A 15,677-nucleotide genomic window follows, 5' to 3' on the forward strand; every position below is an offset into this window, starting at 1 on the left:
CTCATTTCTAAGGCAATTCACATTCAAGTAATGAAACAAAATATTGAAAGCACAAAGGATGGTAAAAAATCAAGGCCAGATTGTTTTCCGATAGACTACAGGTAAGGAACATACACTAGCCTTGTTCGCCATGCTGTACGAATAAGCTTGTGATTCTATATCCAAACTGATAAAATTAATTGATGGTTTGAGAGACCTCCCAAGGTGTAATATAAATTGGTCCAGGTCTGAACTCATGTTTTGGGAGCCAATTATATTGATCTGTTTGTTTTTATTTCTTGTGCAGGAATCTCCAGTTGAAAATAGAAGGTTATCTTTGTTGAAGGAGTTGGGCAATAGAGTGATCAGCTAATAGCAGCAGTTATTTGAGAATTTGCAATATAACTATCATTTGCCAAAAATGCAGAATGACAATAGCTTCAATTAAAACACCTTATGATATCTTGTTAAGGGCCAGCAATCTCAACAGGTTAACCCTGTTCTTTGGCCATAAATTTATTATAAGCAACAAACAGACTTCAAGCCTGTTTATAAATGGTTGTTAGAATACACAAAACATGTTAGATAATATAAAGAGATATAGAATAAGGACTTGGATGCCTGTTAACATTTACCTATCTATTTTACCTATCTGTGAAGAACCTGTTGAATCAGGCCAAAGTTCCATGTAGTCAAGCATTCTGCATCACACAGTGGTCAGTCAAGGAAGTTCACAAGCATTAGCAGTGTTTCCACTGGTGCTTCCTAGCAGCTGGTAAACCAGGTATGCTGCCTGTGATTCAGGAGGTAGTAAATAGCCATTGAAGCTAAGGTAATTAATTCTCCATTATTTTGTACAGTTAATTTTAAACTGTCTATACTAACAACTGTGGCCACTTTGAGGGCAGCAAATTCCACAAGTGAACTATGCATTGAGTAGAGAAATGCTTCCTTTTATCAGTCCTGAAACTCTCTACATTAAGTTTCAATGGAAGTTTTAGTTTTGACATGGTGACAGAGAGATAGTTCTTTCTATCTTTATTTGCTACATCCTATATAATTTAAATGCCTTTGTCTTGCTTTCCCTTACGTTCCTTCCTTACTAACTAAAAATCTGAAAATATGGGAGTTTCCTTATACAAGTGTTGTGCTAACCTTATCAGATTCCTGAACCAAATGCTCCTCAGATTCTGTTAGCTGCTCCATGGCTAGGTTCAGAGCTTCTCTGCCACTTTTTAATATTAAGCACTACCAATCTCCTGATTCAAGTATTCCTTGTCCCTTTTATACATGCTGGGCTTGTCCTCCAAAATGCATCAGGTCCTCTAGTGGACCTGATGCATAAAACAAGAAGAATTTTGCATAAAGTTATTTTGGCAGTTCTCAGTTTCAACAGCTGATCCTCCATCCTAAATTTTGCTTCCATGTGACTACCTTTCTTTGTAACACTTGTGCCAGTGTGTACACAACCACAGGATCTTCCTCCATGACACTGAAAATACTGCCTAGATATCATATGATATCTGTTAAATTAACACTCAAGTCACCCATTATTAGGGTACCACCTACACCGAGGAGACATATTCTTAATGTAAGAAGATATTTATTGGCCTTCTAAGGTACTGTAGTACTGTATATCTTTTAAGAGACCCTCTCTCTCTTGCTTGATATGATGTCCTTCCATCCCAGCAACTATATTTTTCTTGATGGTAGATGAGACTTCACACTCAAGAGTGGAATGCTGACATTTCCTTCCTGAGGATCTCTTTCAGTAATCTACCTCTCCCAGCTTCTCCAAGACCTTCATTTTAAGTGAACAAAATTTCTCTCTAATGGCCAGGAGGTCACTATATTACACTGATACCCTTGACTTCTGTTCAGGACTGGAGAACCCCCAAGCTTCTGCCGCCAACCAATATGCATACTTGCAGTTCATTAGGGGTTATTTAGCCAGAAAGCTACATTTCTTAATGATGCAGGAGGAGAAACAGTTGTGTTTACTCTGTATTACTATCAGTCTTGCAAGAATGATTAACTCACAGATTTGCTTAACTCCTAAATACCTGGAGACTTTGTCACTGGGATTACGTCATTTTGTCTGGTGGAGCTCCCTTGTGCTTGTAAAGTAATGTACCTACTTTCCTATTAATCTGAAAAATTACCAAAATTCTAATTTGAATGACAGGGAAAGAATTTAAGATTTAAAAAAAATAATAAAGAAGGAAAATCCATTATTTTGCCAATTTAAACAAGAGGTCTTGGGCTGAAAAAAATCTTGGCATACATAAACATATTGGTGAAACCATATTACCTCTTCGTCCTTTTGTTTTATCACCTTTTGTCACCTCTTAAGTACCTACATGGTAGACATGTAATGTGGCTACCATATTTGGCCAGTGAAGGCCAGTGACCTGACAGGATGATTTAATTTCATTACTTTGATAAAACTTGGTATAATTTCAGAAATTTCAAAAATGTCTGCCCTGTTGGAAGGAGTGTGTGTGTGTGTGTGTGTGTATTTATATATACTGTATATATGTGTATATGTGTGTGTGTGTGTGTGTGTATACACACACTCAGGAAAAAAAAGATGTGGTAACTAAGTCAAATCCCTTTTATTTCTGTGGATCTACTCTTAGCATGACAAAACCTGGATCTAATCCATAACTTACTACTTACTAAAGCTGCAAGTAACTAACAAACTCAAAGTTATTTTTTCCAGTTGTTCACTTTTAGCTGAAATGTATTTATTCAAAAATACACAGTGATTTGTTTTAGACTTGGAATTTTACCACTGCTGAGCATACAACTACAGAAAGAAATCATCAGGGTAAGGAAACTGGCTAGAACATCCTGTATAATGTTCCACAAGTTCTTCCCACTGATCTTTGACAGTAAACATTGAAAAGAAAAATCATATTTTTGTTTTTTGCCAATACATGTTAAGAAATATTTTTTTTATGAGCCTGCTTCATTTAAATTTAACTAATTGTCCAGTTTGCTAAGACCAAGAGTAAGCAATTTAGTAATTAAAAACAGGAAATTGTTGATATGGCAGTGTATAGGTACCCAGCTGAATTTGCAAGATGCTAAACAACTGTGAACATTACTGATTATTTTTATTATTGTTACTATTTAGCATATTAAAGGCATAAAAATGCTTAGAAAAGGTACCCAACACACTCTGTCTCTCTCACCCATACACCCACGCACACACAAATAAATATATATATATATTGGCCACATAGGCCAATCACTGTTTGTTTTATTAATTGTACGTAGGAATGTTCAAAGGTCATGCATCAAATGAGTAAGGAAGTGTTTAGAAGAAAATGGCAACCATTTAATGTAATTTATATAATTTATGGTGCTTGACTTTTGGTACAGTATGTGTGTGTGTGTATACATATATACTCAAGTCTTACAACAAGCAAGTGTGCCAGTATTACAGATAAGAGTGAACAGAAATATGGTGGCAAAATTCATATATAGATGACTAGATGCGCAGAAGTGAAATTTTGAAATGATTGTTCAAAGTAATGGGAGATAAATGAAAGTTTTCTCTTGAATTTCTCAGTGGTCACATTTGTCCTCCAATATGTAGTTCTTAATTCTATAAATTATGTTAAATAATATATTATTCTCTATGTCCTGTCTTTTCTCTTGTAAACAATATCCCCATTGCATCCCATTCTATTTTCTTTATCTAACACAACCACCTTGGTCTTTAGTACATTAACTTCCATCAGTCTTCCTCACTGTATCATACAATCCAATGTTTTTTGAAAATCATTTGGATCATCAGCTAACCAATGCAACACCATTTGCATATAGAGGTACACATACAGTTATGTCCCTAAGCAACATATTGGTAACATCACTACACACATTCTTTATATGTTTATCTATGAAACAACCAAGGGACTTGCCTTACTCTCGGCTCAGTGTTGAACCATTCACTAAACATTACATTTATTTTCATACATGTTTTACTTCTACCACATCTCTCTCTTACTGCATTCCAGAACCAACCTTCAACTCTATGTTTGCACAAAGCCTTCCATAATTCAACCCTAATCAGTTTATCATATACTTTCTCTGAATCAACAAATATACAATAAACCTTCTTTCTGACATTCATACATTTTTCAGTTACCTAATGATGAGCAAAAATCAGATACAGGTCCTCTGCTCGGCATAAAAGTGACACTGCACTTTCCAAATGTTGCTCAATGTCATTTGTTTCCCTTTAATGACTATCCTGCCTAATCCTTTTTCAGACACATTTCATAAATTACACACACACACACATACCCACCCTACATTAGTTTTGCATTTACTTAGACTACCTTTTCTTTTGCATATAGGAACAATAGTAGTATTTTTTCTAATAATCAAACAGAGCTGTGATCTCATCACACATTAAACAAATTGCACAGCCATCTCAGATAGAGGACTATGACAGAATTCCAGAAGGAACAGTTTAGACATCTGTATAGGAAATACAGCAGTACATAAAAGAGTGCTTATGCTACTACCCAAGGAAAAAGATCATGAAAATGGATCTAGTTTTGTATAGTAACTAAGGTGCTGGATTAGAAGCTATGAGACTCTGAATTCATAGGCCCTTAGGCATGAAAACCAGCTAGGTGACTTTGGGCCAGTTGCTCTCTCTCAGCCCAGCCGCCACCTCACAGAGTTTTCATTATGGGGAAAATAGGAGGTAGTGGCATTAGGCATGTCCACCACCTTGAATTGTCCAAAAATACAAATAAATAAATACAAAAACAAATGTTGAGAAAGGTACTGATAGACAAATGTGAAATGTGAAAATATGAATGAGGTTTTCTGGGGAGTTCTATAATTTCGAGAGATACGTATCTCTTTTTGCTTTTGTTTTGTTCATTATTTCATGTTCTTTTCTATTTCATGTGCTTTTATACCAAGTTGCAAACTTTCATTTGCCATTGTCATCAACAGATAGATCCATAGGTATTGACCTCCATCAGACTTCGTGGCTTTAGTCAACTGAGGCTTTTACATAATGCTTTCTATTTAGATAGAGAGTATATGGACTAGATTACCAGGCTTTTAATTGTATCTAATTATCTAGTTACTTGTAAATTAGGTTTACAATTGTAAGCCACCCAGAGTTGCTTACAAATTTAAGAAATTGTTGTTGTTGTTGTTGTTGTTGTTGTTATTATTTCCCTAAACTAGAAACTGGTGTAGGCTTAAGGCATCAGGCTAGAAACAAGGAGACGGTGAGTTCGAGTCCCACCTTAGGCACAAAGCCAGCCGGATAACCTTGGGCCAGTCACTCTCTCAGCCCTAGGAAGGAAGCAATGGCAAACCACTTCTGAATTCTTGCCAAGAAAACTTCATGGACTTGTCCATTCAGTCACCAGGAGTCAACACCGACTCAAAGGCACACACACATTACCTAGACTTCCGGGGGAGGTATGGTGAGCTAAACACATCTCTGGGAGAGTGGAGACAATGACCACAGCAAAGACCAAAGAACCAATGAGTAGACTGGTTCTTCAGAACCTCCCCAGACAAGGAGAGGACAGAGCACCCCCACGTGCTCCAGACGGCTGTTCCTCACCAGGAGACTGCAGGACAGTGGTCTCCCACAGGTCTGAATGCCAGGAGACATTCTAATCACTTTCAGAAATTGCTTATCTAACCATCTTAAAACTAGTAGAGATCTTCAGAACGACAAGTTTGAAAGGCCACTTGGTAAGTCTATCTTCATTTCTGAACAAAAGAAAAACTAACTATAAGTTTAAGAACCTAAAGAATTTGAAATAAACTACAAAAAGCTAAATAATATTTTGAACTAATTAAGTTATAAACAATTAAGGGTCCAGATAAATTTGGAACATTAAAACTTTTACTATAAGATTTTGTAACTACATTTGTGGGAACCAAAATTATTTTGTCTACTGTAAGTCATAATAGAGATTAGAAACTTTGTGATTTGACTTCCAGTGAGGACATGGCAAGCTAGACATCCCTAAAGAAGTAGGGATGACATTACAGCTGAAATCACTGACCAGAGAACAGGTCCTGGCCAGTGAAATCTTTCCAGAGAAAGGAGAGATCGTGGGATTCCCCACATGGACTCCAGACAGCTGCTCCTCATGAGTAGACTGCAAAAACAAAGGTTTTTCAGTCAGCTGGTGAGTGGAGCAGCTGCAAATCGAGGGATTCCAACTACACCCACAACTATTACATAGCCTATATGGACAATAAGCTTGGCCAAGCCTCATTTCTTCATCACTTTTTGAATTATTTTTTTACTGCTTTTTGATTATTAAGAATCTTTGGAATGGCAGGTTTGATGGCATTCACTGAGTGAGTGTTCTTCAGCCCTTAACAAATTACTTAAGGATTTAGCTATTTTGGGGAATAAACAGCAAAAGGGTGACTAGAGTGTTGTTTTTGGAAAGTTATAAACAGATTAAGAGTCTAGATTGACTTCAAATGGGATTTTTAAATTAATTGAATTAATTAAATTGAATTAAATTAATTTCCCCTTCCCATGGGAAAATGGCTCATGTTTTGAATTCTGAAAAAAAAAACTCAATATGATAGGATGAGACTTTGAAGGTTAGACACTTGAGGGAGCTAAAAAGAAGTAAAAATTACAATTAAAGTAGGAGAACACCCATTTGACTTGTTAAAGTATTTTGATCCATTCTGTGTTAACATCAAATGTACTGAAGGATACATGTGAACAATGGACTCAGAAGTTAATTTCAAGAATGTCATCATAAATAGATTCTATGTGAATGATGTTACAGAAGAGGAACAAGTTCCACCAGATAAGACTGAAATAGATTTGAATGTGGATTTTAAAAGGACATACAAGGATGATCTGGAAAAAGATAAAATATTGGATATACAAATGAAACCGGCTGACATTTTAATAATTAAAAAGGACATACAAACAAACAACCAGGAAAGTGACTTGGATAATTCTCCTATAGTGGATTTATAAAAGAGACCTGTTAAAGTTGTAAAAGACTTAGTGAGAAGGGACAAAGAAGAAAAGAAAAGAAATCAAGTTCTAGGACATTATTTAAAGAGATTAAATATTAAGATTGTTAAAAATAAAGGGAAGGAATATAAAGTTGGTTTATTTGATCAAGGAGTGAATGACGTGGTTTTAAGGATTTGTCTATAGATAAGAAATGTGATATGGGAGATTGTTTGTTGTATTTTAAGAGAAAAAGATAAGCTGTTAAAATTGTTTATACTTGTTGAGATGAAGGAGGAAGCTACTTCTTTATATTTCTTTTTTCTTTTTTATTCTATTCTTATCTTTTCTTCTCCTTTTATATTATTCTTTTTTTTTCTTTTCTGCATGTTTTATTTTTTCTTTCTATTCTTTTATTTTTTGTAGTTTGTATTAGTTTTTATTTGTACAACTGTAATAATAAAATTATTTGGGGAGAAAAAAGAAACTCTGTGATTTAAATTGGACACTAGAGGGGACTAAAGATTCCAAGCAAAAAGAAAAAAAAAGTGTAAACCTGCTTTTGTTTTTATCAGTATTGGGATTTACAAAATGGCACAAAACACTGTAACATTTGAAATATTAAAGGAGATCTTTGAAGAATGGGGCCAGAAATTAGTAGCCACAATATTATCAATATCAGTAACAGTGTCTGCTTCTATGGATAGAGTACGTTCAGAAGATTCTAATGAAGGAATGATAGAGGTGAAACAAATCTTGCTTGATGCAGAAATAGTAGAATCAGAAATATTGGATTAAAAAAGTGTGGATTACATGACAGAGAAAGCATTTAAAGTGGAAATACAAGTTCCAGGCCAAGAGAAGCTAGCTGAATTTTTAAAAATTAAAGGGGAAATACAAATGGTAAACCAAGAGAATGACCTGGATAATTACTTTTTACTGGGTTTACAAAAGAGGTTTGCTAAAGCCTTGAAGAAACCTTTGGGAAGGGAAAAATAAAAATTGAAAAAATACCAAATCCTATTGCAACATCTCAATTAATTAAAGATCAAGGTTGTCACAAGTAAAAGGAAGGAATATAAAGTTGGTTTATTTGATCAAGGTTAAAATAAGACATACTTTTATAAAGTTCTGGCAACCCTTTACAGAGCTTTTGCTGACACCAGGATTGAAAACATGATGTCTTATGGATTTGCTTATAGATAAGGGATGGGTTATGGGAAGAAGAGATATCTGCTTGTAACCTTATGAGGGTGAAGAGCTACCAAACTTGTTTATACTTGTTGTGATGAAGATTGGAAGCAACTTCTTTTATATTACCTAACTTTTTCCTTATCTCATTCTTTCCTTTTTCCTTTCCTTTTTTTTCTTTTTCTTTCTTTGCACTTTTTATTTTCTCTTTTTGCTTTCCTTTATGTCTCTGAGTTTAGTTTTTATTGCTGTAATTAAAATCTTCATATAATAAGACACACACACTATCTAGAAACTACTGTCTACATTCTACCAACTAGGGGATACATGATGTGTACATTCCATCTAGAATCTTCAGCATCAAAATGAAAGATGACCAACTGATAACTATGCCAATAATGAACATAATAAACACATAACTACTATCCTTATCTTTATTCATGTGATGGAAGACATGAGCAGGGAGGATTCAGGAATGGTACTTCAAAGTTGCTGGGAGGGGGAAGAGAGGTTCCAGGAAAAGTACCCCCTCAGCCCCCAGCCGGAGTGTGGGAAAGTCAAGAGAAGGAGACTGGCTCCCCCCCAAGGGCATCATGGTTATAGTTGCTGTTGTTGGGGATTAGAATTAGTCTGGCGAGATTCTATTAGGTGTAAGCTAATAAAGGAGCTGAACTGATTCTGGACTGTCTCACTGTTGTTCTTTGGCTGAGCCTGATAATTCATCTTCCTAAACTCCTTAATGCAGTGGGCTGGAATAACAATTCAGTTTGAATAAATTTGTTTATTTATATTAAGTATAATATTGCTGTATGTTTCTTTAAGTTCATAGATGTCCTTCTCTATATAACATCTCTAAGATTATTATTATTATTATGCCAAACTATGTCTGGTAGTGACTAATTGGTTACAGAGCTCACATGTTGAGAGGTTGCCATGCCTGTTTATCACTTATGACTGTAAAAGCAGGGTCAGCTTATTAAAATAACAATTAAGGGCTTCGCTCAACTTATTTATCAAGCTGCTATGTTTCCTTTCTAGGAATGCAAGTGTAGTAACTTCACAACATGTCAGATACCCTGTGCTTGTGGGTTATGTTGTTCCCTTATCAGTCTAAAGCAATTACTTCCATATATGGGATCTGTTGATATTGTGTGTGCATGCTCAAATTGTCTACGATCAACTATATCAGATCTATGCAACCTTGTGACTCTTGCTCTTTGCTGGGATGCAAGAGATCCGTGACTCACTGTTACCAGCTAGCTTTGGACTAATAAAATAATCATGTGGACCCGCTACAGTTTGTTGGTTTTCTTGGTGGGTTATTTTTGCCACAACAATTAATTAAACATATTCTGGTCCTTGGCTGATCTGGCAGTGCTTGAAACACACATCATAAGGAGATTCATTCAAAACAATCTGTATTTTCATTGAATCCACAGAAAGATTCATGGGAAAGTATGGATTAATCTTTCTCATCATCATGACTAGACAGCATCCATTCTTAAGTGTAAGAGCTTTCTGTATATGTGTGTGTGTGTGTGTGTATGTATATATATATATATATATATATAGAGAGAGAGAGAGAGAGAGAGAGAGAGAGAGAGAGTCTCTCTCATAAATATAAAACAAATGTTCACCAGCGGAGGTAAGAGATTGAGATCGTGAACAATATGTTCATTACACAAACACACAAACACAATATTGTTTTAACTTCTTTCTATCTCAGCTTAAAAATATCCCCCCCCCGCCCATTATTTGAATCTCCAAAATTTTCAGGGCATTACAGAGTATAATATACATTTACAAACAGCTCAGGGTATGTAATATTTGCAGGTTGGTCCAAGTGCTCTGTTGCTGGACACTCATCAAAAGACATGCACATGTGATTTGCTGTCATCATTTGAAATAAAAGGGGAAGCTGTTCCAGAGACTGGAGATTTGTGGAACATGATTTAAGTTAGGATTTGACAAAAGCCCCTTCTCTTTTGTATGTGTTGACATCTCATCTACATACAAATAGGTGAGACTTTGTTTGCAGTGCCATTACCACCATCTCCTCTGGTTTGATGCCCCCCTCCCCTCACCTGCAGACAATGTGGAATGGGAGAACTGGAAGATTGAAGGGCTTTTGTTGTCTAAATAGAAAATAGAAAAGATACTTTTCCTGAGACAGAAAAAATATAATCAAAACCTAACAACTTGTTTATCTTAAATGATACCGTAATGGTATGTGGGAAAGACCTTGGGAGACTGGGCAAAGAGACGCTGCCAAGGGAACAGTCAGATAAGAGACAGCATAGCCTGTAGCTAGACAGGGGGCAGGACAAGAGACCCTCCCTAGTTTCTTGGGCTGTAAAGGAGACGGGGTTGGTGGGGGGAGAGAAATGTACTTTCAGACTTGCAAGATTCTGCCAATGTCGCTTTATAATAAAGTAGAATTAGCTGATCTGGCCATGTTTCCTATCTGGTTTGCCATGTGAGGCCAACAGATACTCCTAAATTTGTGGCCTGAAGTCAACTGCCTCAGTCTGCATAAAAGTAGGGTCAGTTTTACAAAGAATGTCTCTAAAGTGAGGACAAAGCCAGCACCCCTAATGTGACAGAGTCAGAGGGATTGCCCTCCCCAATCTCCATCTGAGTAAATTGAAGACTCTAACTTTACACTCATTTATCCTTGAATAAGTACTCTTTAATTCATTAGGACTTAGTTCGGAGTAGATAAGCACAGAATTGTACTATAAATGTAATTTTCTCCGCACCATGAAATTCCTACTCACATTAACCCTTGTGTTTTGTTCTTTGACTTGATATCTTCACCTCCCCCTTCCCACTAATTGTAGACTTACATGAAACTATTTTTAAAGTTGTTGAGTTAATGCAATCATTTATTCAGGAGGGCTATTGAAAGAACCCATACAATTAAGCCTTATTCATGACATTACAAAGCAAACATTGCAAGCACTGTTGGCTTTAACCATGTGCATGTTAATAATAGCATTCAACAAAGCTGAAATCTTAGGTAAAGCCAAATGACATCACTGAGACAGGAAAGCGAGTAGGGATAAGTAAAATACATACATCCCCTAAAGGCTGATTAGCCATTAAAAGGGCTTGAGAAAATATGGCCAAGGAGAAGTGCTGAGCAAATCAAGTTCAGGCATTCAGCTTCTTTCATCAATCTTTCAACAGACAGTAAGGGGAGATACTATGGGGTTAGGGAAAGCATTCAGTTTCACCCTAATTAAAAGTCATGAGGCATGTGTTGACGAAGACTTAATCATGAAAGAAGATCTATGGCCTAGATTACTCCTGTTGTCATAGGAGACCCTACATTATTCTTAGATGCTTCTGCAAAGGAACAAGGAACAGTGGAAACAGGCTGCCTGATCCATTTATATGACCTATGGGCTGACTCTTCCATAGGCTGCTTACACAGTAGGAGCTTCTTAGGAATTTGCACCATCCATGAAACTGACAAACAAGAGAAGCCAAGAAGCTTTTCATATAGAAAGTTTGTTGGACATTTTCTTGACATCTTCTTAACTCATTCATTGTTATTTTAATTAGCGAGAAGAAAAACACAACCTTCAAAAATGGTACAAGTGCTTCAGGATGGCTGTCCTTGATTCAAAAATATTTAAATGGGAGAATTATATTGCTGCACTGGCTAGACTAACATCCTTTGTCATGGAGATTTCTTGCTAATGGCTTAAAGAGGCTTGAATTTTTTTAACCAGGAGAGCTTTTGAACCATATAAAATTAAACTAAGAAGAGCAGTCTGGATTGGTGTAAGGTGAACTTGGGTCGACATAGGCTCATGATTTGACCCTATACCATGACAATAAATTTAGTCAAATGTTCTTACAGCTCTTATTTCCCTGCAGACAATGCCTCACCAGCCTTGTTTAGGGTGAGCCATTACCTTTTAGGGCCTGGGCAAAATCTGCCATCAAGCTTCTGTGAGAGTTTGAAGTAACATTTCAACAATAAAACTGTTCTTTTGCTGTTTTATTTGCTGAAGGTGACAGGCAGAGTCTTATGATGTTATCTGAGTTTATTTCATGTTGTGGATTCCAAGGAAGTGGATAGGGTGCTTGGCTATATGAGTCTCACTACTTGTGAACTGGATACCTGCTGGCTCCTTTTGGAGGCCAGGGTGGTATTATCAGTTAGATCAGAGAGACTGTTAATGTCTCATTAGGTGAGAGGGTTATACCTCTGCCTTGGAAGAGGCAAATATGATGTGCCTCCTCCTGAAGAGGACCTTTCTAGACCTAGCCTTGTTAGACAACTTCCATCCAGTGTCCAAACTTCTGTTCCTGGGTAGGGTTGTGAAAACAGTGGTAGCTCTTCAACTGCAAAATACATCAGATGAAGCAGATTATCAGGATCCTCTTCACTCAGAGTAAAGGCCTGGACATCCTGTAGTACAGAAGCGCCATTGGTTGTATTGCTGGGTGACCTGAGGTGATGTGATGGAATGTCTAACAGATTCTGGAAAAATGGAAGACCAAAAAAGGACTGTTGCAAAAGAGACACCAGGGAAGGGGGAAGCATGAGAATGAGAGCAACTCCACCTTAATTACTCTAGGTGTCAGTTGAATGAGAAAATTGTTTTGAGACACTTTTGAGATTCTACTACATTGCACTACTAGCAATAAAGATCTTTTCAGAAATCCAAGCAGTTCTTGGTTCCTGAGTTTGCCACCTTCTCAGGGTTTAACAGGTAGGACCTGGAAAGGGGAAGTGTGCCTATGCCTATTCTGGTTCTTCTAATTCTTTCAGTGGCATTCAATACCACTGATCACAGCATTCTTTTGAGACTGCCTCCAGGCATTGGGAGTTGTATACACTGTTTTACAGTGATTCTATTTCTTCTTAAATGGAAGGTCTAGGGTGTAGGGAAGAGAGGTCTACTCATCAGCTACTACAGCAGTACATGGTGCAGCAAGGTTCTTCTCTCTCTCTCTCTCTCTCTCTCTCTCTCTCTCTCTCTCTCTCTCAGAAGTCATCCATCCTTCAAACTCCACAGCTAATGCTGGAAGCTGTGACTAGAGGGGACTTGCACAGCTTTGGCTGGAACACCAGTTCCTTTTCTTAGAGAAGGAGGTCCTGGCAACCATAACCCATCAAAATGCTAATGATACCCTGGTATACCTCTCCACCCCAGGTGAAGCCTGTAAATTTGGATAGGGAAAACAGTTAAAACTAATTCCTAGCAAGACTGTTTGTCCATAAACTATCTGGCATTCTCTCCCCTCCAGTGGTAATACTGGAAGGGATAGCACTCTCAGTGAAAGAGCAGATCCATGATTCTGGGTCCTCCTAGCTTCATGCCTAATACTGGATAGATAAATAGAGGCTGTGGCTAGAGGAAGCTTTGCCTAGCTTTTGCTGATATACAGTTTCCCTTTCCTATAAAAGGAGACCCTGGCAACAGAAATCTGCACCCTTGACATCTTCTGGTTAGATTACTGCAATGTCCTCTACATGGAGCTACTTTTAGAAACTATTCAGAAGCTGCAGTTGGTCTTAATGAATGAAAGTGTTTGATGGGATGATTGTGGCCACCTGGTAGAACTGTGTAGGTAGGCCTTCCCCCCATTTAATCCCTACATACATTTTAAATAAACTAAATACTACAAAAATTGGGTAAGTTCCACCCATCTTTCTTCTACAGGAAATCAAACCTGAGTTGTTGTTTAGTCGTTAAGTCGTGTCCGACTCTTCGTGACCCCATGAACCATATTGCGCCAGGCCTTCCTGTCCTTCACTGCCTCCCTGAGTTTGCTCAGTTTCATGCTCATTGCTTCAGTGATGCTATCTAACCATCTCATCCTCTGCCGTCCTCTTCTCCTTTTGCCTTCAATCTTTCCCAGCATCAGGGTCTTCTCCAAAGAGATCTCTCTTCGCATTAGGTGGCCAAAATATCTGAGCTTGAACCATGAACACCTACAAAACTGTTCATTCAGAACTCATTCTGAAATAGAAATATAGTTGTAGAGTTTTTTCATGTTGCTCTCTGACTCTTAAAATATTATTAATTTGTATTCATGTCTATTCCTTCTTTGTATCTATTTCATTTAAAATGGCTTATGCTCATTATCCCTTCTTCTCATTTTCTGAAGTATTTACTTCTCAGAGTGAAAATAACACAGAGGAAGTCATTGCATTTTTTTCTAAAACTGTACCAATATGAAAGAACAATTTACAAAACAGTAAGTTTTCTACCACAGATATGCTTGCTTACTTGCTTGTTAGTGTGTCACAAGATCCTTTATTTTTGCCATGTTTCCAGTAGGTAGACAAAGCATGGACCTTATAAAAATTAAAGTCCTCTTCGCAATACCAACTTGCTCAGTTAGTTATCTGTAAGAAGACAACATGGGAAACCCCTCTACATTAGAGTTAATTAATTTTGCTTCCTAATTTTCAGATTTTAAATTTGAAATGTCAGATTTCAGGTTTCCTTTTGTAGTGTTCTTCTACATCATTTGCAACATTTCCAGCTTTTAAAAATGTTGGATTAATTAAATGTTACCCTATTTTAATAAGGGAATATTTAAGGTATAAACTAACACTGGGATAAATCCTGCTCTGTATGTGCATTTTGATATGCATTTTGATATGCATTTTGTTTTCAGTTGAAAATTATAGCGCTACATGCAGGATACAAGTGTGAATTTGGATATATATGTATCTTGCAGTTTGAAAATAAGCTTAGGACACAAATCCAATAATTTTTTTATAAAAATGCAAACAATTCTCACCCCCACCCCTGGTTCAGATATGTGGGATGTTTGTTTTTGTTTTATAAAAACAACTGATTTTTTTTTTTTTTAATTTCAACTGAAATCAATTATGTGCAGTTCTCCAAGTACAAAAATCTACCAGTTATCCTTACTGGGAGAACTCATATATTTTCTCTTGTTTCTTTCCCCTTCCTTTTTTCTTTCCTTTTTTAAAAGAGGTTTGACATCAAAAGGATAATTATCAGGTATATATCTGCCAGGATACTTATCTGTTTAACGGGGGAGATAAGACATTTCTTAATATTAGAATATTAAATATTAACACATCTGAATAAACAACATCAGATCAATTTTAATACTAGCCAAGGAAGTCCATTTAAGTGCAAAAAAAATATATTGAATATCTATTCCAACAATTCATTAATGTCTTACTGATTGATCCATGGTTCTTTCAACTTGATCCCAAAACAGATTTCTTCCTTGAGAATATGAAAAAATAAAAATATAATGAAGGAAGATTCCCATTATTAATTGTTATTTTCTTTACAAAATGTAGACATTAAACATTTCAATACTTTATCCTTTGGTGTTTATCAAGGAAAAAACTATGTTAATTATTTTTTCCTCATTATCATAACACTTATTCCTACATGGATGTAAAAGATCTAGAGATTTCTTCTTCAATATATAAGTCAGGGACGAGCAACTATGGATAGATAATATATGGATAAATAGATAGGAAGCAAAGCAACTGGGGATGGATGAATGG

This window comes from Python bivittatus, unplaced genomic scaffold, assembly GCF_059951505.1.
Source record: "Python bivittatus isolate LINGU-HERP-01145 unplaced genomic scaffold, Pbiv_v1 ctg000610_np1212, whole genome shotgun sequence".
Lineage (NCBI taxonomy): Eukaryota > Metazoa > Chordata > Lepidosauria > Squamata > Pythonidae > Python > Python bivittatus.